At 43.9% G+C, this 25432-nt stretch overlaps 1 protein-coding gene across 2 annotated transcripts in view; it reads left to right on the top strand.

The window, feature by feature from the left end:
* Window positions 1-18: 18 nt before the first annotated feature.
* Window positions 19-25432, top strand: part of ATP4A (ATPase H+/K+ transporting subunit alpha) — a 77005-nt gene continuing 51591 nt past the window's right edge. The window contains exons 1-4 of one of the 2 annotated variants that reach the window (XM_087870692.1): window positions 19-158; window positions 277-416; window positions 2964-3139; window positions 14156-14306. The gene's annotated coding sequence lies outside the window, so the exon portion shown is untranslated. The remainder of the gene's footprint in view (window positions 159-276; window positions 417-2963; window positions 3140-14155; window positions 14307-25432) is intronic. The other variant, XM_045799918.2, reaches the window with a different exon arrangement.

Raw genomic sequence — 25432 nt, 5'->3', positions numbered from 1 at the left:
CGCTTGGAGCGAAGATGATAGGGGTGTGGAGAAACGGTGGGGCCCGTTCGCTTTCCGCGCCCTCCCACTCACCACCAAGTGTCCCCTAAAAGGCAAAAGGTCCCAAATGCCTCCCTTGATTTTCTTGACAAAGTGGGACTTTCATCCTAGGAGGCCAGGTACGGAGATGCCAGACTTACTGCTCTTTGATTTCAGAAACAGGGTGTTTCAGGTCTGAGTGAGGGATAGCGGGCCGATAGCATGACCCTGATATCTCCCCGGCATGCATTCTTCCAGGTTTCGTTCGTCTTTACGATTCCATAACATTCGCGAGCCGACCCTGCCCCGGGAACACCGCGGTGGATGAGACAGCCCCAGTCTCCATGCTACGGAGCTCAGGTTCAGTGGGGGACTTAGACGCGCATCACCGTCACCAGGTAGGGATGGTAGAAAATAAGCAGCAGGAGTGGGTCAGTTTGGGACACAGGGAATGTGAGAGGTCTGCGGGCTGCCCCAGAAAGCACTGGGTACTGGGCCTGGAGTTCTGGAGAGCCCACTCAGCCTCAGACAGGGCCCTGAGAAATAGCAACATTCTCATGGATCTTTCACTGAACATGCTTGTCTAGGTCACCACTCTGTGGTGACTCACCTAACTCTCTAAGTAGTTACTCAATAAACAAATGAGGGGAGAGGAGGTGGGATGAGAATAAAGCTGGGGACTGAGGCAAGGGGGTGGAGCAGGATGAGGTATGGGGGTCAAGGGCAATGGTGGACCATATAGGGCTGTGGAGCACAGAGGAGACAACTTAGTGGGTGGGTCAGGAGATTGATTGGCTGTAGAGGGCGGGGCATCCAGGGTGAGAGCCAGAGGTCTGGGCTGGGGATTAGATGGAGCCGACCTTGAAATGCCGGTGTGAGAGAAGGGACAACTTTGGGGGAGATGCTGATAATCCAAGGGTTGGGTGAGTCTCTGGCACAGGGACAAAGGGACCATGGGATCACCATTAAGATAGCAAATTTGGGGGAGAAGCTGAGTCCAGCTTCAAGTGTTTATAAGGGCTGAGAAGCAGCAGAGGGTGCCAGGGGCTGATGTAATCCAGGTGGGCTTCCTGGAAGAACGAGCAGCTGCTACTGTGAGTGCCTAATTCTCAAAAGGTGCTATTTCGCTCAAACATTGTCACCCTTCTGCCTTTTGTGGGGTGTTTTGCTATTAAAAAACAAAATCAATTAGACAGCATGTCTGCCATTGGTCTATGAGCCTTTCAAGGGGCTTTAAAAAGGACTGGCTGTTAAGAGAATGAAAAGACAAATCACAGACTGGCAGAAATATTTGCAAAACACATACCTGATGATTGACTTGTATCTAAAATAGACAAAGAACTCTTAAAACCCAACCATAAGAAAACAAAAAGTCTTCTTAAAAATGGACAAAAGTTATGAACAGATATCTCACTGAAGAAGATGTACAGATGGCAAATAAACATGAAAATTTGCTAACCATCATATCATTAGGTAATTGCAAATTAAAACAAAAATGGGATACCTCTACACACCTATTAGAATGTCTGAAATAAAAAAAAATGACACCAAATCCTCTTGAGGATGTGGAACAACGGTAACTCTCCTTCACTGCTGGTGGGAAAGCAAAATGATACAGCCACTTTGGAAGACAATCTGAAAAGGCAATGGACTCTATGATCACAAATATATGGCATTCTAGAAAAGGCCAAGCTATAGAGACCACTAAAAAGATCAGTGGTGGCCAGGGGATCATGGGGGGGGGGGGGTGGAAGGGATGGAAAGGTGAAACTATTTTGTGTGATACTGTAATGGTGGATACATCACATTATGAATTCATAAAAAGCCATAGAACTATACAACACAGAGTGAGCCTTAATGTAAAGTATGGATTCTAGTTAGTAATAATGTTTCACTATTGGTCATCAATTGTGACAAAGGTACCACACTCCTGCAAGACGGTAATAATAGGGGAAAATGTGGGTGGAGGGACAGGAAGTATATGGGAATTTTCTTTACTTTTTGTGTAACTTTCTGTAAGCATAAAGCTACTCACGAAAAATAAAGTCTATTAAAAAATAATTGGTTGAAAGTTGAAATATTGAATGAAACATCTATAACCATAACCTAATGATAACAGATGTACCTTGACTGAAGCTATAACATAAAAGGATTCTCTATGGAAGAAAGGCTAAAGGTTTTGGAAAAAAAGCTAAAGCCAAATAAGAGACAGCTATTACCAGTTTCACCTCCAACTCTAAAATAATTAAAAAAAAAAAAAAGCCACCCAGAGGTTATTAGACACATGCATTCCAGGTGCCTCTGCTTGAGAGCAGAACTGCTCCTGTTACCATCTCCCCAGCAGCCTCTGACAGATCTCACCACTGTCCTCCAGTCTGTGTGCTGGGGCTTTGTCATGTATCAGCCTGACCAGGCTGAACGAACTGTATCTTAGAATTACCTTCTCCGAATGCTTTCAATTAGGACGAGCCAATAGAGATTCTTGGGCAGGATTTGGAGGGCAGCAGTGAAGCAGCTGCCATTTCGTAGGTCACACAGGTTGTGGCTAGCTGGCTGCTGGCTCATCAGGCTTGCATAGGGCAGCAGCCAGGCCAGCAATTGTTTCACCTTTTCCTGGATCTTCCTCTCAACTTCTCCAGCTCCTGGGCCAGTTGTGTGTTTAGGTCCATGATGAAGGATGCCAGCTTCTGTGGACGCTCATATCACCAAAGGCAGAGGCCAGCTTGTACCAGCTTGTCTTAGCTTCTCCCCCACTTTACACCTGTCTTCCCTTCCTAACTGCCTGCCCCGTGCACTTCGAGTGCCAGCATCAGACACTAAGACCACAATATTAGGGACTGCTTCATAACTCCAACCGATAAGGTTAAACTCCAGTTTATCTATTCTATCTATCTATCTATCTATCTATCTATCTATCTATCTATCTATCTATCTATCTCCCCCAGTGGTTCAGCCTCTCAGATGGAACCCCTATGCACTCTAAGCAGAGACTCTTGGTGTCTGTGGAGTTATTGTTACCTCAAGCTGCTGTTTATGGAGGAAGTTGCGTGGCTTTCCTCTTCCTCTCCTACATAAGAAGAGGATGTTTTCTTCTCCATTCCCCAAAGGCTGATGCAAAAAGGTGAGATTGGCATCTTACAGAAAGAAGAAATAGAAGTCATATTTGTACCCCCACCATGTTCAGTCTGTTAAATATACAAATGACAAAATGATTATCATCCCCAAACTGAGATGGTTAACCTGTGTTCTTCGCCTGATCCCTCTTGGACAAAATTCAAGTTCTCACATTAATGCCTGTAATCCGCTGCTTACAAGGTGTTCAAGGACCAGCATCCTCCAGGAGCTTATTGGAAGCGCAAAATCCCTTGCCCCTCCACTCCTGGATTTACTGAATCAAAACATGCATTTTGACCAAATTGGTCAGTGATTTGTATGCATATTAAAGCTTAAGAAGTGCCATCTACAGGATAATACTTTGAGGGGGATAAAACCTTTATTAGTATTAATATCCAGAGATGGATTCTTATCATTGGCTTCTTAGATACACAGTTTTAAAATTTGTGATGACTATGTGGCACATTTTAGACCATCCTGTCTCTAATTTCCTCATAACAATTGGCCTTTTTATGACCATGTCAACTGAAACATCAACTGGGCCAGCTGAGAGACCCAGAAGGTGAGTCTTAGAAGGTGAAGAGCTGGAAAGTTTTGGCAGAAGTTATTAAGGATACCTCAACACCCAAAGCAACAACTCTGTACCAAGTGTGTCCACACATACTGAGGAAAAGTAGGCAATACACACAGGAGTGATTTACAGCAACATGAGTTTGGTGGTTTCTTTCAGGGATGGAGGGAGGGAAGGAGGAACAGAGAAGAAGGAGGAAGGGTTTAATTTGTACCTACCACATTTTATTTAGAAAAAGAAGAAATCTGGTGCATGTTTACATCTATGAAATGGGGGCATGTGGGGGTCTGTTAGACTTGTTTCTGCACAGTCTGTACATTTGAAACCTTTATCTAAATTAAGAATTTAAAAGTTAAAAAAAAGTGGGGGGAACATTCTGGGTCTTCTATGGGTGGTGGATCAGAGGAGACAGGCCAGGGCAGGGAACTGGGGCAGGTTATGACAGAGTTGAGGCTTAGCAGGGGGCTGGTGGGAGAGGTGATCATCAGGCTGAGTGGGGGACTCTTACCCCTAGGTTAAGCCCTTTCCAGAGAGGAAAGCAGTGTTCTCATTGGGACATTACCTGTCAAGGCTCCCTTCCTCCCACCTCTGAGATTTTCTTCCTGCTGTGCCCCTTCTTCATTATCTTCAACGGCTACCTCCTCCTCTTATCTCAGAACTGCCCTCCTATGCAAGCCTTCTCTAACCATCCCCTCCCCGCCCCCTGCCGAGAGCAGGCCCCTAGGTTGATTGGATTAACTTCTCTGGATTCTCACAGGTAAGCCTCTTTCTGATGACAAATGCCCCAAAACCCAAGGTAGTGTTTTTTCTCCCAAACAAGAAATATCTTGGCTCACGTGATTTAGAAAGTGTCCTGGTTTCTTCTGGTTCAGGTGAGGTATGATCCAGCAGCTCAAACACTGGAAGGCAGTTATTATGAGCAAAGGCTCTGCAGTCTGACTCACTGGGTTTGGATCCTCATTCCATCACTCAGGCTAAATGATCTAGGGCAAGTCTCTCAATCTCTGCAGCCTCAGTTTCCTCATTTATGAATTAGGGACAATAATAACGTCTGTCTTTAGTGTTGTTGTAGGGTTTAAATGGGACAACATGCATAAGCTCCTTGAACAGTGCCTGCACACAGTTGATTGCTCAGTGACTGTGATGATGGTGATGATGGTGATGTCACTGGGGACCCAGTTTCTGGCTCCCCTTTCTAGCGCTTGCTTCTTGTCGTCCCCCTCCCCCTTCCCCTCCCCCCCCTCCTCCTTCTTCTTCCTTCATCCTAGCAGTTCCAGGCTCCTCTACCTGGTTGTAGAATGACTTACTCTGCACCATTTGAAGGGGAGAAAGATGTGGTTTTAGGGGGTAACGTGGAAGAGGTGGGCTGCTTCTCTTTACCAAAAGCTCCAGAAACCATTTATCCAAGTCTCATTTGCTCAGGAAGGGTCACATGCCCACTCTGAACCAGACTGTAGCCTGAACATGCCTCCCAAACCTTAGAATGACCACTACACTGTACCTCTCCAGACTTGTTTCTCTCCCACTTCCCCAGATCACACAAGGGGGCTCTGTGATTCCAGCTCCTGAGGCCAAAATTCCCTCTTTCTCTTACACCTATATCACGCTTCAGCAATTCCTGTTTACCTTTAAAGTTCATCAAGGCTTTTCCCTTTCTTCTTTCCCACTCCAGCCTAATGTACCATCCCCTCCCATCTGGAAAATCACAGAAGTCTCCCTGCTGTCACATGTTCACCATAGTCTGCTCCCTTCCAGAGTCCCAGGGAGCCTATTAACACCTGAGTCAGCACATGTCGCTTATCTGTTCAATGTCTGTGCATGTCACTCAGAGTAAAGCATGCTCGCTTTGATCTTGCCTTTGTTACCTCCCTGATTTCATCTCTAAACATTCCCTACCTTACTTTGCTTCAGCTATACTGGCCTCCTTACTATATCGCAAAAATATCAGATGGGGGGGCTCCTGGGTAGCTCAGTCGTTGGGCGTCTGCCTTCGGCTTGGGGCGTGATCCCGGAGTCCTGGGATCGAGCCCCACATCGGGCTCCTCCACTGGAAGCCTGCTTCTTCCTCTCCCACTCCCCCTGCTTGTGTTACCTCTCTCGGTGGCTGTCTCTCTCTCTCTGTCAAATAAATAAATAAAATCTTAAAAAAAATATCAGGTGGGCTCCTCCCTCCAGGCCTTTGTACTAGCAGTTTCATCTCCCTGAGATCTCACCCCAGATACATGTCTGGTTTCCTCTCTAAAGTCCTGCAAGCCTTTGCTAAAAAGTTAGATCCTAATTGGGGCATTACCTTCCTCTCTATTTAAAACTATAGCCCCTCATCCATCCTCATTACTTCTGATCACCTTTTTCATGCCTTTTTTTCCCCACAGTACTCATTTTAATACTTTTCCTACTTAAGTTTATCATCTTTCACACACCACCAGAATGGTACTGCAGGAGATACCCAATAAAACTTGGCTGAAGGAAAGAATAAATGAAAGAACAACACACAGTCCCCTCTGGTGGTGAGCCTATCTTCTCCACTGAACTGCAGATGTCCTGAGGACAGAGATGGGATCTATGTGGGTCACTGTTGTGTCTCCAGCATCACGCAGTGCAGAGCCAGGCATGGAGGGGGTTGGAGTCCTAAAGAGGCATATGTCTGCAAAAGATTCCTGAGCAATCTGTCGGATGGAAGGTAAAGAATGAGTGTTGGATTTCCTCTTCAAGAGAGCTGGAAAGCACCTGCAAGAGTTCTTGCAGGGAGGAGGAGAGAACCCCACCTGCTTTGGAGAGTGGGAGATGTGTGACATTACTCACTGCCATGTAAGTCTCCTTTTTGTTCTTTGAATCTCCAAGCTCATTCCAGCTTTAAGTCTTTGTGACTGCCATTCCCACTCTGGGAACACTGTTCTCATAGTTCTTGGAGCTGCTCTCAGACTTGGGCTTCCATGTCTCAGCTCAAAGAACATCTTAGAAAGGCTCCTTCCTTCCTTCCTTCCTTCCTTCCTTCCTTCCTTCCTTCCTTCCTTCCTTCCTTCCTTCCTTCCTTAACTTCCTTCCTCCCTTCCTCCCTTCCTCCCTTCCTCCCTTCCTTCCTTCCTTCAAGAGAGCATGCGAGGAGGAGCAGAGGGAGAGGGAGAAGCAGGCTCCCCACTGAGCAGGGAGCCCAATGTGGGGCTCTATCCCAGGAAGCTGGGATCATGACCTGAGCTGAAGGCAGACACACTCAACAGGCTGAGCCACCCAGACACTCCTTAGAAAGGCTTTCTGTGGCAAAGCCAGCTAGGTGTCTATAGGCTACTCAGTCTGAGACTACATTTTCCAGAAGCCCCTGCAACCAGTTGAGGCCATGAGACTAGTCCATCCAATGGACTGAGAATAAGAGATGTATATCGCTTAGGACCAAAGCTTTACTTAAAAAGTTCCCCCCTGGCTTACTGAAGTATAATTGACAAAAAATGTAAGCTATTTAAAGTGTATAACATGGTTATTTGATATATGTATACATTGTGAAATTATTACCACAATCAAGTTAATTAATACATCCATTACCTCACATAGTTACCCGTTTTCCTCTTTTTTTGGTGAAAGTATGTAAGATATGCTCTCTTAGAAAATTTTAAGTATATGATACAGTATTATTTACCATAGTTACCATGTTATATATTAGATCCTAATATCTTACTCATCTTATAACTGAGTGTTTGTATCCTTTTAAAAGCCTGTTCCCATTTCCCCCAGCCCCAGGCAACCATCATTCTACTTTCTGTTTCTGTGAATTTGGCTTTTTTAGATTTCATATATAAGTGATACCACACAGTATTTGTCTCTGACTTATCTCCCTAGCATAATGGCCTCAAGGTATTGTTGCAAATGGCAGGATTTCATATTTCTCATGGTTTAATAATATTTCTTTATATATATATACCAAATCCTCTCTATCCCTTCATCCATTGGTGCACACTTGGGTTGTTTCCATATCTTGGGTATTGTGAATAATGCTGCAGTAATTATGAGAATACAGATGTCTCTGAGACAGTGATGTTTTTTTCCTTTGGATATATTCACAGAGGCAGGATTGCCAGATCATGTGGTAGTTCTGCTTTTAATTTTTTGAGGAACCCCCATATTATATTTCATAGTGGCTGTACCAATTTACATTCCCATCCAAGAGTGTATAAAGATTCACTTTTGTGCTGAGGATTTTAGGAAGCAAGTGGAGGTTCTGTAGTCTCTCATCTTCTGGAGTCCTTCAGGGGACTCCAAGCATTTTAGGAGATGGTGGAATCACCAAGTAGGAGGAGCCTGGATCCCTCACTAAGTATGTGGGCAACCAGAAATGCCCACTTTGGGAGGTTCTGTGAATGTGAAAGAAACAATTTTGTGAGCTACAGGAATGGTGGGGTTTATTTGTTACAGCCACTAGCATGACTCTAAACAGTATACTTCTAGACCTTATTGTCCGCTAGCTCAGTGTACCTCAAACTGTTTGTGATTGTGGAGTAGAACTCATTTTTTGGTATCTCCAATCTGTCATGTACTGATTCTTTTGGTCTATATCCTGTCTAACAAGACAAGTCTATTGATTATATTCTTGGATGTCATGGCCATGTCAACCTTCTGTGAACTTCGAAGTGCTTATTAGCAATTTCTGCACTTCTCTTGTTGCGGACCATTAACAGTAGTGGACCAGTAGTGGTACTGCTTTAGCTTATTACCCTGTTTTATTTCTCTCCTTATCATTTACCACTCCCTGTAATTATCTTGTTTATTCGGAGGTCTATTTGTTTATGGTATTCTTCCCAGTAGAATGTAAGCTCCTTCGGAAAGGAGTCGTACTTATCTTGCTCTGTTGAGTTTCCAGCTCCTAGTACAGTGCCTCGTACATCGTATGTGCTCAGAAATTCTGTGTTGAATAATGAATAAATGACAACCTTTGGTGGTGAGGGGGGAGAAGAGGCAACCATACCTGTAGTGGAAGTTCTCTACAATTGTTACTTGACCTGAATTCCTATCAGTTCACTGACAACTGCTTGACTCTCTGGCTTTCTGGTAGACCATAAGTACCCAAGATTAGGTCTGGCCTATTAAAACCCTCCTAAGTTTCCCCTACTAGAGATTAGACCACACTGGACTGTCACTGCCTGGTGATACATCTGTCTTCACCTGGTTTATAAGTCCTGACGGGGGTGTGATTGAATCTGAAGTGGGCACTGCTATATCCCCAGCATCATAGCACAGCCAAGACCCTTGTATGAATAGATTTATGGCATGAATGCATGATGTGAACAGGAGGGGAGACTTCCCTGAGGAAATAGGGCCTTACCCTGCCTCCACAGCCCCTATTTCCTGTCAGGGTCCCAGGGTCGATCTTGAACTCTGGTCCAGTGGACTGTCCAACTGGCCCCTTTCTTGCCCAATCAACTACCTCAAGATGCTGGCTCAGGCTGTCAACACTTAGCAGTCCAGACATTTAGAAAAGGTGTCCCATTTGGCCCAAATGGATACTTAGAGCCAAAGTAAGTAACACTGTTGTATATATTTGGTAGTTTGCTGAAAAGGAGGTTAACGAGCAAGTAAGTCCATCATGAGGAAAATCAAGATGGTGAGTATGATGAGGCTTCCCAAAACAATCCCCAGGACTGCAATGTAGTAGACTTGGTAGGAGGTCTCAGCTGCCAAGGCTCGGTTATTCCACCTGTTGCTGTGCCTTGTCTGATTAGAGGGGAGAGGCCAGGACAGGAATAGTTGGGCTTCAGTGGGTTATTGTAATGGGTGAGCTATGGGACTGTAAGGACCCAGGGTGGGGACTTGAACCCACAGGAGGGACAAAAGAAAAAATTTGAGTCAAGGTCAAGGCCAGGATGAAAAGGGAGTCAAGGAGGAGAGGACTGGCGTGACACAGATTCCCACCTGGAGAGAGAAGATCAAGGCTACAATGCCTATGGGAAAACACAGGAGGAAGGCGCAAATCGACAGGCACATGTAGTCTTTGGGGGGCTTGTCCCGCAAAATTTCGAACGCCTGTGGGCAGGGAGTGGGTCATGGCTCAGTATGGCTTTTGGACTGTGCTGTCCCCTCTGACTCCTTTTCATGATAACTTGGCTCCTATAAATTCTCTGTTGACCTCCTTTGAAACTCATACCAATTCCAGCTCCTACCATGTCCCCTCTAACCTGTCATTATTCCCTCGCATACCTCCTCTGCCCTAGATCTCCCAGCCCCTTCCACCCCCATGCTCTGTAATCCCTGCCTGTTCCCAGTTACCCTTTCCCTGTCTCCTGTAACCTCCTCTCTGTCTTCTAGATCTGCCTTGCAGGTCCCTACAGCATGTCTCACTTGGCCCCTAACACCACCCCCACAAAATCCCTTGCTGACTCTCATGACTCTCATTGGCCTCCCTGGAACCGCAACTGAACCACTATCACACTTTGTTCCTATAACACCCTCGTGGTCCCCGAATGCAGCCTTTTTGCCCCTATAGAACGCCTACTAAGAAGACCTTACTCAACCCTTGAACACTCTCGCTTTCCATCTACAAAACCTTGTTTCCTCGTAAAGCTCTCACTCTATAAAACTGTGCATGTCTACGGTACCTCTCTCCTTATCTCATTTGTAATATCCCTCAATTTGTCCCCATGAAGCTGTCATAGTCCTGTTATGAGCCTTACTGTTCAGCCATAAACTTCTCCCTTCCCCTTCCCCCCACCCGTGGCTTCTCTGTTGGCTCCTCTAAGACCTCCTTCAAACAACTGTAAATTCTAAGCCCTCTCCATGTCCCCTCGTAGCCTCTTCATTGTCCCCTTATAAAGGCCTGCCCTTTTCCCCTCTACCACCTTCTCCCTACCTCTGAACCCAGCGTCCTGACCCTCTGAACTCCTCCTTCCTGCACTCACAGCAGCCTCCCCGTTCTGCTAAATCCATGTTCTCTCTGAATATTTCTCTTCTTATAACACCCTCTCTGCCTCCTCCTGAAACCCTTCTTGCCCACTCATTCTGCCGCTACTCACGCTCTCTTCCGCCCACCCTGTGCCCCCCAAATTCCCTCCCTGCCCCTTCAAACACCCCCATTAGGGCATCTCGGTCTGGGTACAAGGAGCCTCTCCCTCATTCCAACCTGCCACGGGTTACCGTGGAAACCACGCAGGCCCCGCCTCCTATCCTGTCTTTCTATTACTATTGGCTGATTGAGGTTGCATGTGATAGGGTGGGGGAATCCAATACTCATATGGCTGCTGATTGGTCTGAAGGAGTTCAAGCTCTTCCTACTCTCTCAGGTGATTGGTCAGTTCTGGGAGTTGTTTTTATTAGTGTAGTTTCGAAGATCACTTACATGTTTTGGATACAAGTCCTTTCTCAGATATGTGATTCCCAAGTGTTTTCTCCGGGTCTGTAGGTTGTCTTTTTAATTTTCTAAAAGTGTCATATGCAGAGCAAAGTTTTTAATTTGTATTAAACCCAAATTACGATTTTTTTCTTTTATGGACGTGCTTTTGTTGTCACGTCTAAGAATTTCTCTCTGCTTAATCCAGTGTCAGGAAGATTTTCTCCTATGTTTTCTTCTAAATGTGTGATAGATTTACATTTTACATGTAAATCTATGATCCATATTGAGTTCATTATTGTATAAGAGGTGAGGTTTTCTTTTTGCTTTTTTAAAAAAGATTTTATTTACTTGAGAGCGAGAGAGCAAGCGAGAGGGAGGGGGAGAGAGAATCTGAAGCCCACTCTGCACTGAGCAGAGAGCCTGAGGTGGGGCCAAATCCCACAACTGTGAGAACATGACCTGAGCCGAAACCAAGAGTCTGATGATTAACGGACTCAGCCACTCAAGCAACTGGAGGTGAGGTTTTAGACGAGACGGTGATGATGATTTTCATTTTTTTCCCAATTAATTAAAACCATTAAAAACCCCTAGGGGTGACTGGGTAGCTCAGTCAGTGGAGCATATGACTCTTGATCTCAGGGTTGTAAGTTCGAGCCCCATGTTGGATGTAGAGATTACTTAAAAATAATTTAAAAAGGGGCGCCTGGGTGGCTCAGTCGTTAAGCGTCTGCCTTTGGCTCAGGGCGTGATCACAGAGTCCTGGGATCGAGCCCTGCATCAGGCTCCTCTGCTGGGAGCCTGCTTCTTCCTCTCCCACTCCCCCTGCTTGTGTTCCCTCTCTCGCTGGCTGTCTCTCTGTCTAATAAATAAATAAAATCTTTAAAAAAATATTAAATACTTCAGGATAAATCTGACAGAAGGCATGCAAGATTTGTACATTGAAAACTACAAAACATTGCAAAGAGATTTTAAAGAAGGCTTAAGTAAATGGAGAGAGGTACCATGTTCACAGATTGGAAGACACAAAATATTGTTAAGATGTCAATTCTCAAATTGATTTATAGAGTCAATGTAGTCCCAATACAGGCTTTTTCTTTTAAAAGAAATTTACAGGCTTATCCATAAATTCAGATGGAAATAAAAAAGAACTAGAATAGTCAAAACAACTTTGAAAAGGAAGCGATGGGAGAACTCATACTCTTTCACTTCAAGGACTGTTATAAGGCAGAAATTAAGACGGTGTGGTATTAGCTTCAAGAAGGACAAATAGATCAGTGGAAAAGGGTAGCCTATTCTTAGTTCAGAGATAGATCTTAACGTATGTGGATATTTGAGGTTTCTAAAATGTGCAAAGGCAATAAAGTGGAGAAGGCTAGTGTTTTCAACAAATGTCCTGAGAATAATCGGCTATCCATATGCAGAAGAATACACTTAGACACATACCTTGTACCCAGTAAAAATGACCTCAACATGGATCCTAAGTCTAAAGTAAACCCACAACCATAAAACTTCTAGAAGAGAACATAAGAGAAAACTTAAGTTAAGCAAAGATTTCTGAGATTCAACAACAAAAGCATGATCTATTAAAAAAAAAGGCAAAATTCGCCTCATCAAAGTTAAAACTTCTGTTCTTCAGAAGACACTGTTAAGGGGCTCCTGGGTGGTACAGTCATTAAGTGTCCAACTCTTGGTTTTGGCTCAGGTTGTGATCTCAGGGTCATGAGATTGAGCCCCATCTTGGGCTCCACACTCAGCACGGAGTCTGCTTGAGATTCTCTCTCCCTCTCCTTTTACCCCTCCCATTTGTGGTCTGTCTCTCAAATAAGTAAATAAATATTTTTAAAAAGACACTGTTAAGAGAATTAAAAGACAAGCTGTAAACTGGAAAATATGATAGAGGACTTGATTCCAAAATAGATCACGAACTCGCAAAACTCAATAATAAAACAAACCAATAAAAATGGGCAAAAGAATTGAATAAAAACTTTACCAAATAGGTATATAAATGGTAGATAAGTCCTTGAAAAGGTACTCACTGTCATTAGCCATTAGGGAAATGCATATTAAAATCACAATGAAACACCACTACATACCTACATTCTAATTATGCCTAAAATTAAAAAGTAATCATACCAGGTGTTGGCAAAGATTTGGGGCAGTTGGAACTCTCATACTTGGCTAATAGGAATGTAAAACGGTACAACCACTTTGGAAAAACACTTCGGCAGTTTCATCAAAGTTAAACATAACATCTACCATATGATTCAGCCATCCCACTCCTAGGTATTTATCTAAAAGGAATGAAAGCATACAAAAACTTGTATATGAACGTTCACAGCAGCCGTGTGTGTGTGTGTGTGTGTGTGTGTGTGTGTGTGTGTGTAACTTCCTGGAAGTGTCCTCAAAGACAGGTCCACTTTCCCTTCCTCTATCTCACTGCCTTGGATGCACATGTGATGGCTTTAGCAGCCATTTTGGGCTTTGTGGATGAGTGCCCCAGATTAAGGAACAGGAGCAGATGGATGGAAGGAGCCCTACCTTGACATTTTGAGAGGCGTTCAGGCCAGTCCTAACCACCGAACTGCAGACTTCTGTGTGAGAGGGAAATGCCCTCTACCTTGTTGGCCATGTATGTGTGGTTCCCACCTTGCCCCCTGCTCTGTTACTTGCTGCTGAACCTCACCCGAATTAATTGTTCCCCTCACTGTTCTTCTGGTGTATGAGTCTGGTCATTAGTGTTGACCTTAAAAGAAAAAAGCCACCTATTTTACCAGAAAATGAGTTTATTCAGGAAGAGAAGGGGAACTGCAATTCAGAACAAGCAAACTATGGCGAATCTTAGGCCTGTCCTGAGAACAGGGGCTTACTTTCATAAGAGAAAGGGGGAAGCTGGGAAGGGCTGTTTCCCTGAGTTCCCACTGGCTGGGCTGCTGGGCATCCTAGGAGCAAGTCTCCCTCCTGCTGGGATATGTAAAGCAAGCTTCTTCGTGTTGGGGAATGAATATTTACTTCTTACGGCAACTGGTAGTGGGTGACAGCCTTCTCTTTAGGGCTTCCCGACTCCATTTAAAATAAGGTTTCTTTTATTTATTTTTACATCAGCATCATTTTATTTTATTTTTTTAAATTTTATTTGTCAGAGAGAGAGTACACAAGCAGGGGGAGCAGCAGGCAGAGGGAGAAGCAGGCTCCCCGTGAGCAAGGAGGCTGATACGGGACTCTGGGATCAACCTGAGCCGAAGGCAGACACCTAACCAACTGAGCCACTCAGCGCCCCTTCACATCAACATCGTAAGTTGTGCGGTGGTTAACAATCAAAATCAGTCAAAAGCCCTTGCAGTTCTGAAGTCTCGGGTATTTGCTCTGAATTGTTGGGAAAGCACCGCACTGCCTGCCCTTGCTGCCACAAGAGGTGCTCCGCGTCCTGCCCAGGCATATTGGGGCAGGTGCAAAGCTGGCTGTGCTGAGGAGGTGTTGGGCATTGTAATGGAGAGGGAAGAAACGAGCAAGAGGCTTTACCACCTTTGCTCTGGGGGAGGGGGCAGCTGTGCCTGTCACATTGCAATAAAGCTTTTTAAGGACAAGCACTTTCGTGGTACTTCACTGGAGGCTCTGTGAACTCATCTCATCCTTGCAGCACTTCCTGCGGGTTCTGTCATTGCACAGGTGAGAAATCTGAGGTAAAGAAAGGTTAATTAGCTCCCGCACCAGGTCCTGGCTGGGGATTGAACTCAGGCAGCTGGCTCCAATGTTCATGTGCCTGCCCCTGTCTGCGTCCAGGAAGGTTGCCATCCTGGGAGGCCCCTGGAAGCTGGCCTAGAGCTGGGGTGCTGACCAGGCAGAGCAGCGTACATCCCTCCCTTTGCACTGTATTCTCTCACCAGTCCTCAATCTGGCAAATGCAGACAGTCCTCATTCCAGGGGCTAAGGAAATCCCTAAACTTTGTTGGATCCACATCCTGGGCTGGGGATGAAAAGGGTGCTTGAGGCCACCTTGGGAGGGCTGTCCCTTCCCTTGGGAGAGGCCCTGAGCCCCGGCCTCTTGTTTCATGCCCATAGAAGGACTGAGGGCCTCCCCACAGGGAGGTGAGTGGGAGGCCCTGGAGATCCTTGAGTCAGCTGGTTCCAGTCCATGACCACTGTGGAGAACGGTCAAGAGCAAGCTGAAAGTGGGGGGTGTGGTGGGCGGGGCAGAATGGGCTTGAAACAGAGGCTGGCTGGAGGGCTGCATCATTTGCACCTCGTGTGACCCACACGAAGTCTCCCCGGAGGCTAGTGTTGCCTCAGCGGGTGGGGTGGGCTGGGCAAATATGGAGAGAGGGGAGGCAAGCCAGAATGCCAGTGGGTGGCAGGATGAGAGAGGTGACAGAAGAGCCGAGGTCATCTTCAGCCGGAGGCTGCCCCTGCATCACCAACATCTGTGCGGCTTGCAGCTCCCTGTCTGCTGCTGGCTCTCTGCCACTCTCTACAGAATTTTGCAGTTGGGATCCCTCCCAGGGTCTGCAAAATTTCTCTGGCTCTGTCTGGGGTTTTCATACCAGAGGTCCCTAGATCCATTGGAAGCCATGGTACTAGTTCTGTCCGATAGACTGAGCAAAAGTGATACATGTTACTCTGAGGCCAAAACTTTATTTAAAATTTTTTTCTTTTACTGTTTTACTGAGGTATAATTGACAAAACTGTAATATATTTAAAGTGTACAACATGGTAATTTGATACACATATACATTGTGAAATTATTACCATAGTCAAGTTCATGAACACATCCATCACTTCAGAGTTACCTTTCTGTGAGAACACTTAAGATATACACTCTGGGGGCGCCTGGGTGGCGCAGTCGCTAAGCGTCTGCCTTCGGCTCAGGGCGTGATCCCGGCATTCTGGGATCGAGCCCCACATCAGGCTCCTCTGCTAGGAGCCTGCTTCTTCCTCTCCCACTCCCCCTGCTTGTGTTCCCTCTCTCGCTGGCTGTTTCTGTCAAATAAATAAATAACATCTTAAAAAAAAAGATATGCACTGTCATATTTTAAGTAGATAACACAGTATTGTTAACTATAGTCACCATGTTATATATTAGACTCTCAAGATATTATTCATCTTAAAAGTTTGTACTCTTTTCCCAGACTGCCCTCATATCTTCTTTATTCATTCATCCATTGTTGGACACTTGGGTTGTTTTCAATCTTGGCTATTGTGAATAATGCTGCAGTGATCATAGGTTGCAGATAACTCATTGATTTTATTTCCTTTGGATATGTACCCAGAAGTGGGATTGCTGGATCATATGGTATTTCTAGTTTTAATTTTCTGAGGAATCTTCATACTGTCTTCTATAGTAGCTGTCAAAATTTACATTCCCACCAGGAGTACAAAGGGTTCACTTTGGGTAGAGGATTTTAAGAAGGTAGTGGAGGTTCTCCAGTCTCTCATCTTCTGCCTCAGTTCAAAAACACTCTGAGTCCTTAGAAGATGGTGGAATCACCAAGTGGAAGGAGCCTGGATCCTTAACTTAGTATGTGGGCCACCAGAGATGCCCACACTGGGAGGATCTGTGAGCACGAGATAAAGTTCTGTTGTGTGAGCTATGGAAATGGAGTTTGTTATAGCTACTAGCATGACCCTCAACAATATACCCTCTAGAACTCATTGTCTGCTAGCCTAGTGCATCTCAAATTGTTTGTGGTTGTGAAATAGGAGTACTTATTTTTTGATATCTCCAGTCTGTCATGGATAGATTTTTGGTCTATACCCTGTTGAACAAGACAAGTTTATTGATCATATACTTGGATGTCTTGGCAATGCCAAATTGCTGTAAGTTTCAAAGTACCTGCTAGCAATCTTTACACTTATTTTGTTGCAGATCATTAAGAGTTGGTTATAATAGTAAGGTCAGTCAGAAAGGGGTCTTATCTTGCTGTGTTGAGATCCCAGTTCCTGGCTTCTAGTACACTGCCTGTTACATCTTAGGTGCTCAGAAAGTATTTGTTGACTTATGAATAAATCATAAGCATTACAGGTAGTGGTTGGAGGGGGGGAGGAGGCACCATACCTGGTATAAAAACTGTGTACACTCATAACCTGACCCGAATTCTAAGTGGTTCATCAACAGTTCCTTGACTCCCTGGTTTTCTGGTAGACCACAAGTACTCCAGAGCAGGTCTGCCCTTTTACATTCCCACTACTTCGTTTTCCCCTATTAGAGATTGGACTACTCTGGACTGTCACTGTCTGGTGATCTGTGTGTCTTCCACCCTAGTTTATAAATTCTGAGAAGGTGTGGCAGGATCTGAAGTTGTCACTATTAGGTCCCCAGAATCAGGCAGCACAGCCAAGGTCTTTGACAGCATAAATAGATTTAGGGCATGAATGCATGAATGTGGGCAGAGGTAGGTTACCCTGGGGAACCAGTGCCCCACCCTGTATCCCATGCCCCACATGCCTTGGCAGGGTCCCAGTGTTGGTCTTGGGCTCGGGTCCAATAGGCTCTCTTGAGTGACCATTTCCTTCCCCCAACAACCACCTCAAGTTGCTGGCTCAGGCTGTCAATACTTGGTAGTCCAGACATTGAGGTGCTGTTGTCCCATTTGGCCCAAATGGATACTTAGAGCCAAGGTGACTGACACTGTTGTATATATTTGGTGGTTTGTTCAAGAGCTGAAGAGAAGGTTACTGAGCAAACACGATCATCATGATCATTATCCAGGTGTTGAGTATACTGAGGCATCCCAAAGCAATTGCTATGACTGAGAGTACGAACGCTGTCTCAGAGGTCTCAGCTGCCAAGTCTGGTTCATTCCTATGGTTGTGGCGTCTTGTCTGGGTTTGAGGGGAGAAGGGAAATGGGAACAGATGGGCTTAAAGGGTTACTGAATGGGAGACAGGACTGTGAGGACCCAGGGTGGGAGCCTGAACCAACAGGAGGGTAGATCATGGATATAATTGGTTCAGGTTCAGGACCAGGGTGAAGAGGGAGGAGAGCGCAGGATTGATTTGACAAGATTCCCACCTGGGAAGAGTAGTACATGGCTGCACTGCCTAAGGGACAACACAGCAAGTAGGCCAGGATCGACAGCACGAGGTGGTCTTTCGGGGGCTCATCAGACATAATTTCAAATGCCTGGGGACAGGGGATAGGTTATAGCTCAGAATGACTTCTGGACTGTCCCCTCTGACCACCTCCCGTTTCATGCTAACACATCTCTCCTTGGCTCCTATAAATCTTCGTTGACCCCCTTTAAAACTCATACTGATTCCAGCTCCTACCATGTCCCCTCTAACCTGTCATTATTCCCTCGCATACCTCCTCTGCCCTAGATCTCCCAGCCCCTTCCACCCCCATGCTCTGTAATCCCTGCCTGTTGCCAGTTACCCTTTCCCTGTCTCCTGTAACCTCCTCTCTGTCTTCTAGATCTGCCTTGCAGGTCCCTACAGCATGTCTCACTTGGCCCCTAACACCACCCCCACAAAATCCCTTGCTGACTCTCATGACTCTCATTGGCCTCCCTGGAACCGCAACCGAACCACTATCACACTTTGTTCCTATAACACCCTCGTGGTCCCCGAAAGCAGCCTTTTTGCCCCTATAGAACGCCTACTAAGAAGACCTTACTCAACCCTTGAACACTCTCGCTTTCCATCTACAAAACCTTGTTTCCTCGTAAAGCTCTCACTCTATAAAACTGTGCATGTCTACGGTACCTCTCTCCTTATCTCATTTGTAATATCCCTCAATTTGTCCCCATGAAGCTGTCATAGTCCTGTTATGGGCCTTACTGTTCAGCCATAAACTTCTCCCTTCCCCTTCCCCCCACCCGTGGCTTCTCTGTTGGCTCCTCTAAGACCTCCTTCAAACAACTGTAAATTCTAAGCCCTCTCCATGTCCCCTCGTAGCCTCTTCATTGTCCCCTTATAAAGGCCTGCCCTTTTCCCCTCTACCACCTTCTCCCTATCTCTGAACCCAGCGTCCTGACCCTCTGAACTCCTCCTTCCTGCACTCACAGCAGCCTCCCCGTTCTGCTAAATCCATGTTCTCTCTGAATATTTCTCTTCTTATAACACCCTCTCTGCCTCCTCCTGAGACCCTTCTTGCCCACTCATTCTGCCGCTACTCACGCTCTCTTCCGCCCACCCTATCCCCCCATAAATTCCCTCCCTGCCGCGTCAGACATCTCATTAGAGGATGGGGATCTGGCACTACCAAGGCTACCTGGAGCCTCGCCCTCACTCCAACAGGCAGGAATTCCGCCTCCTATTCTATCTTTCTATTACTATTGGCTGATTGAGATTGCATGTAATAGGGTGGGGAATTCAGTACTCACATGGCTGCTGATTGGTCTGAAGGAGTTCAAGCTCTTCCTACTCTTTCAGGTGATTGGTCAAGACAAACCGGGGCATGACTTATGCGAGGTGCGGAGCGGGGGGGGGGGGGGGGTGGTGGTGGTTAGCGGGGAAAGCACCACTTGGGGCAAGAATGATGTAGGCCTAGGAGTCTTGGGTTGCTTCTAGCACCTTGAGAGTGGTCATTTAACCCCTTGGAGTCAGATTCTTTAGCAGTAGGGGGAAACTGCGAGAATTAACATCTTTTCATGTGCATATTTGCAACTGGTATATCCTCTTTGGTGAAGTGTCAGTTCAAATCTTCTTTTCATTAAAAAAATTGTTGTCATTACAGTAAAATAGGGGATCACTTACATATTTTGGATACAAGTCTTTGTCAGATGTGTGATATACAAATATATTCTCTGGCTCTGTAGCTTATCTTTTCATTTTTGAACAGTGTCATTTGGAGAGCAAAGGTTTTTAATTTGAATTGAGTCTTAATTTTATTTTTTTACTTTTTTGAACATGCTTTTGGTGTCATGTCTAAGAAGTCTGCTTAATCCAGGGTCAGGAAGATATTCTCTTAATGTTTGACAGATTTACATTTTACATTTAGATCTATGATCCATATTGAGTTAATATTTGTATAAGATGCGAGGTTTTAGTGGAGATTAATTATGTTTTGCACATGGTCTAATTAATCTAACACCTTTGGGAAAAAACCCTGTTCTTTCTTCTATAAATTGCACTTGGATTTCTTTTTATAATAAATTGACCATACTCATGTGGGTCTCTTTCGACACTCCTTATTCTGTTTTATTGATCTAGTGTCTATCCATTTGCAAATACCACACTGTTTTATTAATGTAGCTTTACAGTGATTCTGAAAATCAGGTAACATGAGTTCTCCAACTTTGTTGGTCTTTTTCAGAATTGTTTGACTATATTTGTGTTGACCTACAAATGTTGTTGGTCTTTTAATAGGAATTGCATTAGCATTTCAGACCAGTTTGGGAGAGACATGGAGCCTCCATTTCTCCAACATGTGAAACCTCTCCATTTAGGCCTTTTCTTTCCTTCGTCAGCAGCTGTAGTTTAAACACACAGCTGATACACGTAATAATTTAGATTTACACCCAACTACTTGCTTTGTGAGAGCTGTTGCAAATGGTATTATGATTATCATTTTTCAATAGCTGTTATTTTATTTATTTATTTTTATTTATTTATTATTTTGTATAGAAGTATAATTAACATACAGTCTTATATTAGTTTCAGGAGCACAATGTAATGATTCAGCCATTCTATGTATTACTCAATGGTCATCAAGATAAGTGTACTCTTAATCCCCTTTATCTATTTATTTAAATAAATTTGATTTTTTTAAAAGATTTTATTTATTTATTTGACAGAGAGAGACAGCCAGCCAGCGAGACAGGGAACACAAGCAGGGGGAGTGGGAGAGGAAGAAGCAGGCTCACAGCAGAGGAGCCTGATGTGGGGCTCGATCCCAGATCGCTGGGATCACGCCCTGAGCCGAAGGCAGACGCTCAACGACTGCGCCACCCAGGCGCCCCTAAATAAATTTGATTTCTGATTATTCATTGCTAGCATAAGGAAACACATTGGATTTTTGTGTGTTGATATTGCAACCTGTGATCTTGCTAAACTTGTTTTATCAACTCTAGGAGGGTTTTGTTTTTGTTTTTGTTTTCTGGGTTTTTTGGTAGATTCCTTGGGATTTTCTACATAGACAATCACGTCATCTACAATTAAGGGTCATTTTATTTCTTCCTTCAAATCCCTATGACCTTTCTTTCTTTTCCTGGCTTATTGTACAGATTAGGACTTCCATTCTGATGTGACATCGAACATGCTTGCCTTGCTGCCAATTTTAGAGAGAAAGCCTTCCCTTTTACCATTACATATGATGTTAGCTATAGGTTTTCTGTAAATGCCCTTTATCAGGATGAAGAAGTTGCCTGTTCGTCCTGGTGTGCTGAATTTTTATTGTGAATTGATGTTGAATACTCCTAAGTGCCTTTTCTGCATCAGTTGAAGATGTAGTTTTCCTTCTTGAGATGGTTAATGTAATGGATTGCATTGATTGATTTTCTAATATTGAGCCAGCTTTGCATTCCTGGGAGAAACCCCAGTTGGTGATGGTGTATATTCTATTTATGCACTTTGTAGTAGTCCCTTATTTTCCCTTTAGTGTCCCAGGGGCCTGTAGAGGTATTCTCTCCTTCTTTTCTGATATTGGTCATTGTATCTTCTGTCTTATTTTGTCAGTCTTACAAAAGGTTTATCAATTTCATCTGTTATTTTCAAGAACTGGCTTTTGGTTTCATTGACTTTCTCCACGGTTTCATTGTTCTTACCTTGTCAATTTTGTCGATCCCCCCCCCTTATCTCTTCTTTCTTCTGCTTGTTTTCCGGGGGGGGGGTGAGTATTATTTTGCTCTTATTTTTCTAGTGTCTTAAGTTGGGAGCTGAGATCATTAATTTGAGACATTTCTTATTTTCTAATATGAGCATTTGAGGTTGTACGTTTCTTTTTAAGTACTGCTTTAGCTGCACCCCACATATTTTGATATGTTATATATTTCAATTTTGATCTGTTAAAAGCATTTTCTAATTGCCCTTGACCGATGAATTACTTGCTTGCATGTTTTTCCCCCACGTGTTGGGAGATTTTCCTATTATCTTTCTGCTCTTGGTCCCTACTTTACTTTTATTATGGTCAACACGTTAGTTTTCTATTTCTGTGTAACAAATCACCATATACTCAGTGCCTTAAAGAATAGCCATTCATTGTCACACTGTTCTATAGGGGAGAAATCCAGAAACTGTATGGCCGAGTTCCCTGCTCAGGTTTTCACAAGGCTGAAGTGAATGTGTCTGCTGAAATGTGTTCTCATGTGGAGCTCTGGATGCTCTTCCAAGCTCATGTGGTTGTGGCAGAAATCAGTTCTTTGACGTTTTGGGATTGAGGCCATTGTCTTTTCCTTGCTGGCTATCAGCCAAGATCTAGTCTCAGTTCCTAAAGTCACATGCATACCTTGCTGTGTGGTGCTGTTCATCTCAAAGCCACCAAGGGAGAATCTCCGTCCATCAAAGTCTCTTTCACATGTTGAGTCTCTGACTTCCTCTGTGTCTGACCCTAGACCCAGATAAAGGCCTCATGTGTTTAGGTTGGGTCCCCTCAGATAACGTCCCTTTCTTAGAGTCAGCTGTGCCATGTAACCTAATTTCATCCCAGAAGAGATATCTCATTATATTGACAGTCAGGGATTACATAGGATTATACCCCAGGGACAGGATATTGGTGGGGGGAATATTAGAATTCTCATACCACCATCAGATAATATGACTTTGTATGCTTTGCTTTGTGTGATTTCATATGCTTTTTATAATTTTAATTCTTGGAAATTTGTTAAGGTTTGTTTAATGAGCAAGGATATGTTCTATCTTGATTAAGTTCCATGTGCACTTGAAAAGAGTATTTATCTGCTGGGGCTCCTGGGTGGCTCAGTTGGTTAAGCATCCTACTCTTGATTTCAGCTCAGTTCATGATCTCAGGGTGGTGAGATCAGCACCACATTGGGCCCCACACTGGGTGTGGAGCCTACTGAAGATTCTCTCTCTTGCTCTGCCCCTCCACCTCCCCACTTGGGTGCATGAGTGCTCTCTCTCTCTTAAAAAAAAAAAGACTATGTATCTGCCTTCTTTAGATAGAGTAGTCTATAAGTAACAGTTAGATATAGTCGGTTGATGGTGTTCAGATTTTCTATATCCTCACTAATTTTCTGTTTATTTGTCCCATTAGTTATTGAGAGAGGAATGCAGAGTCTTCAACTATAATTGTGACTGTTCGTTTCTCCTTTTGTTTTTATCATGTTTAGCAGGTATTTTGAAGTTCTGTTGTCAGTGCTCATACATTTAGGATTCTTATATCTTCCTGTTGAATTGTCTCTTTTATCATTATTTAATGTCTTTCTTTTTTTTTTAAAGATTTTTTAAAAAAATTTATTTATTTGACAGAGAGAGAGACAGCCAGCGAGAGAGGGAACACAAGCAGGGGGAGTGGGAGAGGAAGAAGCAGGCTCCCAGCGGAGCAGGGAACCCGATGCGGGGCTCAATCTCGGAACTCTGGGATCAGGCCCTGGGCCGAAGGCAGACGCTTAACGACTGAGCCACCCAGGCACCCCTATTCAATGTCTTCCTTTATCCTTGTTAATTATCCTTGCCCTGACATCTACTTTGTCTGATATTAATATAACCACCCATCTTTGTTTTGGTAGTGTTTTTATTTGGTAGTGTTTGTATGTCTTTTTCCCCCATTCTTTTTTTTTAAAAAGATTTTATTTATTTATTTGAGAGAGAGAGAGAGAACATGCACAAGTGGGGGGAGGGGCAGAGGGAGAGAGAGAAGCAGACTCCCTACGGAGCAGGGAGCCCCATGCGGGACTCAGTCCCTGGACCCTGGATCATGACCTGGGCCGAAGGCAGACGCTTAACCAACTGAGCCACCCAGGTGCCTGATAGGTATGCACTGTTAAGAAAAACAAAAACAAGTCATGGCATGTTGATACATATGGCATTTGAAACTGTTGAATTTTAACTGCATCACCATAGTTTGTAGTATAGCAGGCAGCAGCGCAGAGTGCTGAGAGTACCACATGTAATCCTTGTTGCAACTACTCAGCTCTGCTGTTGTAGCGTGAAAACAGCCATAGATAATAAGTGAGTACATACATGAATGAACATGGCTGTGTTCCAGTCAGAATATTTGCACATATTTGAGTGTACAATTTGATGAGTTTTGACCTATGTAGACACTTGTGAAACCATGACCACAGTCCAGATTACACATCCGTAACCCTAAAAGTATCTTCAAGCCTTTTTGAAATCCCCTTTTCCCTGTTCTCAACCACTACCATCCCTAGGAAACCACTGATCTGCTTTCTTTAATTATAGATTAGTTTACATTTTCTAGAATTTTACATAAATGGAATCATAATATATACTCTCTTTTCTTTGATTTTTTTTCACTCAACATAATTATGAGATTCCTCCAGGTTGTTGTGTGTATCAGTAATTCATACCTGTTTATTGCAGCTTAATGTTTATTTGTATGAATATACCAAATTTGTTTATAAATTCACATACCGATGAACATTGGATTGTTTCTAGTTTTTGTCTGTTTCAAAGAAACCTTCTGTAAACATTCATGTACAAGTTTTTGTGTGGATGTAAGTTTCATTTCTCAGAAATATCCAAAAGCGCAATTGTTGCGTTTCATTTTTTTTAAGATTATTTATTTGAGAGAGAGAGAGTGGGGGGTTGAGGGGCAGAGGGAGGGGGAGACTTCATGCTGAGTGCAGAGCCTGTCACAGGGCTCAATCTCATGATCCTGAGATCACGACCTGGGCCAAAACCAAAACCAATCTGAGTTGGACGCTTAACTGACTGCACTACCCAGGCACCCTGCATATTTAGTTTTATAAGTAACTGCTAAATTTTTTTTTCCAGACTAGATGTGCCATCTTACACTGGAACCCGCAATGTATGAGGGATCAGGTTTCTCTGTACCCTTGCTGGTATTTGATGTTACCACTACTTTCCATAAATCTGAGCCACCCTGGCAGGTTTGTAGTGATATCACATTGTGGTTTTAATTTGCATTCCCTTGATGGCTAATGATTCTTAACATCTTTTTATGTGTTTACTTGCCATCTCTATATCTTCTTTGGTAGAAGGATGGGCATGTTTTTGTCCATTTTCTAATTGGATTTTACAAAAATATTTGGTTTTGGTACATTTTTTATATTTTTAATACAATATTGTCAGAACTCTCCAAACATAGTTATATTGGGAGTTAGGGTTCCAGTATATCAATTTTTATACAACTACCTTACAATCCAGTACTCACACTGCTGGGTATTTACCCCCAAAGACAAAAACTCTAATTTAAAGGGCACCATGCACTTCTATGTTTTTTGCAGCATTATTTACAATAACCAAATTATGGAAGCAACCCAAGTGCTTATCAATAGATGAATGGATAAAGAAATAAAGAAGATATGGTATATATA

The sequence above is a fragment of the Ursus americanus genome, chromosome 21 (assembly GCF_024610735.1).
Source record: "Ursus americanus isolate L20-20 chromosome 21, mUrsAme1.1.p, whole genome shotgun sequence".
NCBI classification, from domain to species: domain Eukaryota; kingdom Metazoa; phylum Chordata; class Mammalia; order Carnivora; family Ursidae; genus Ursus; species Ursus americanus.
The sequence above is the reverse complement of the archived record's forward strand: the minus strand, read 5'-3'. Positions and strand labels throughout refer to the sequence as shown.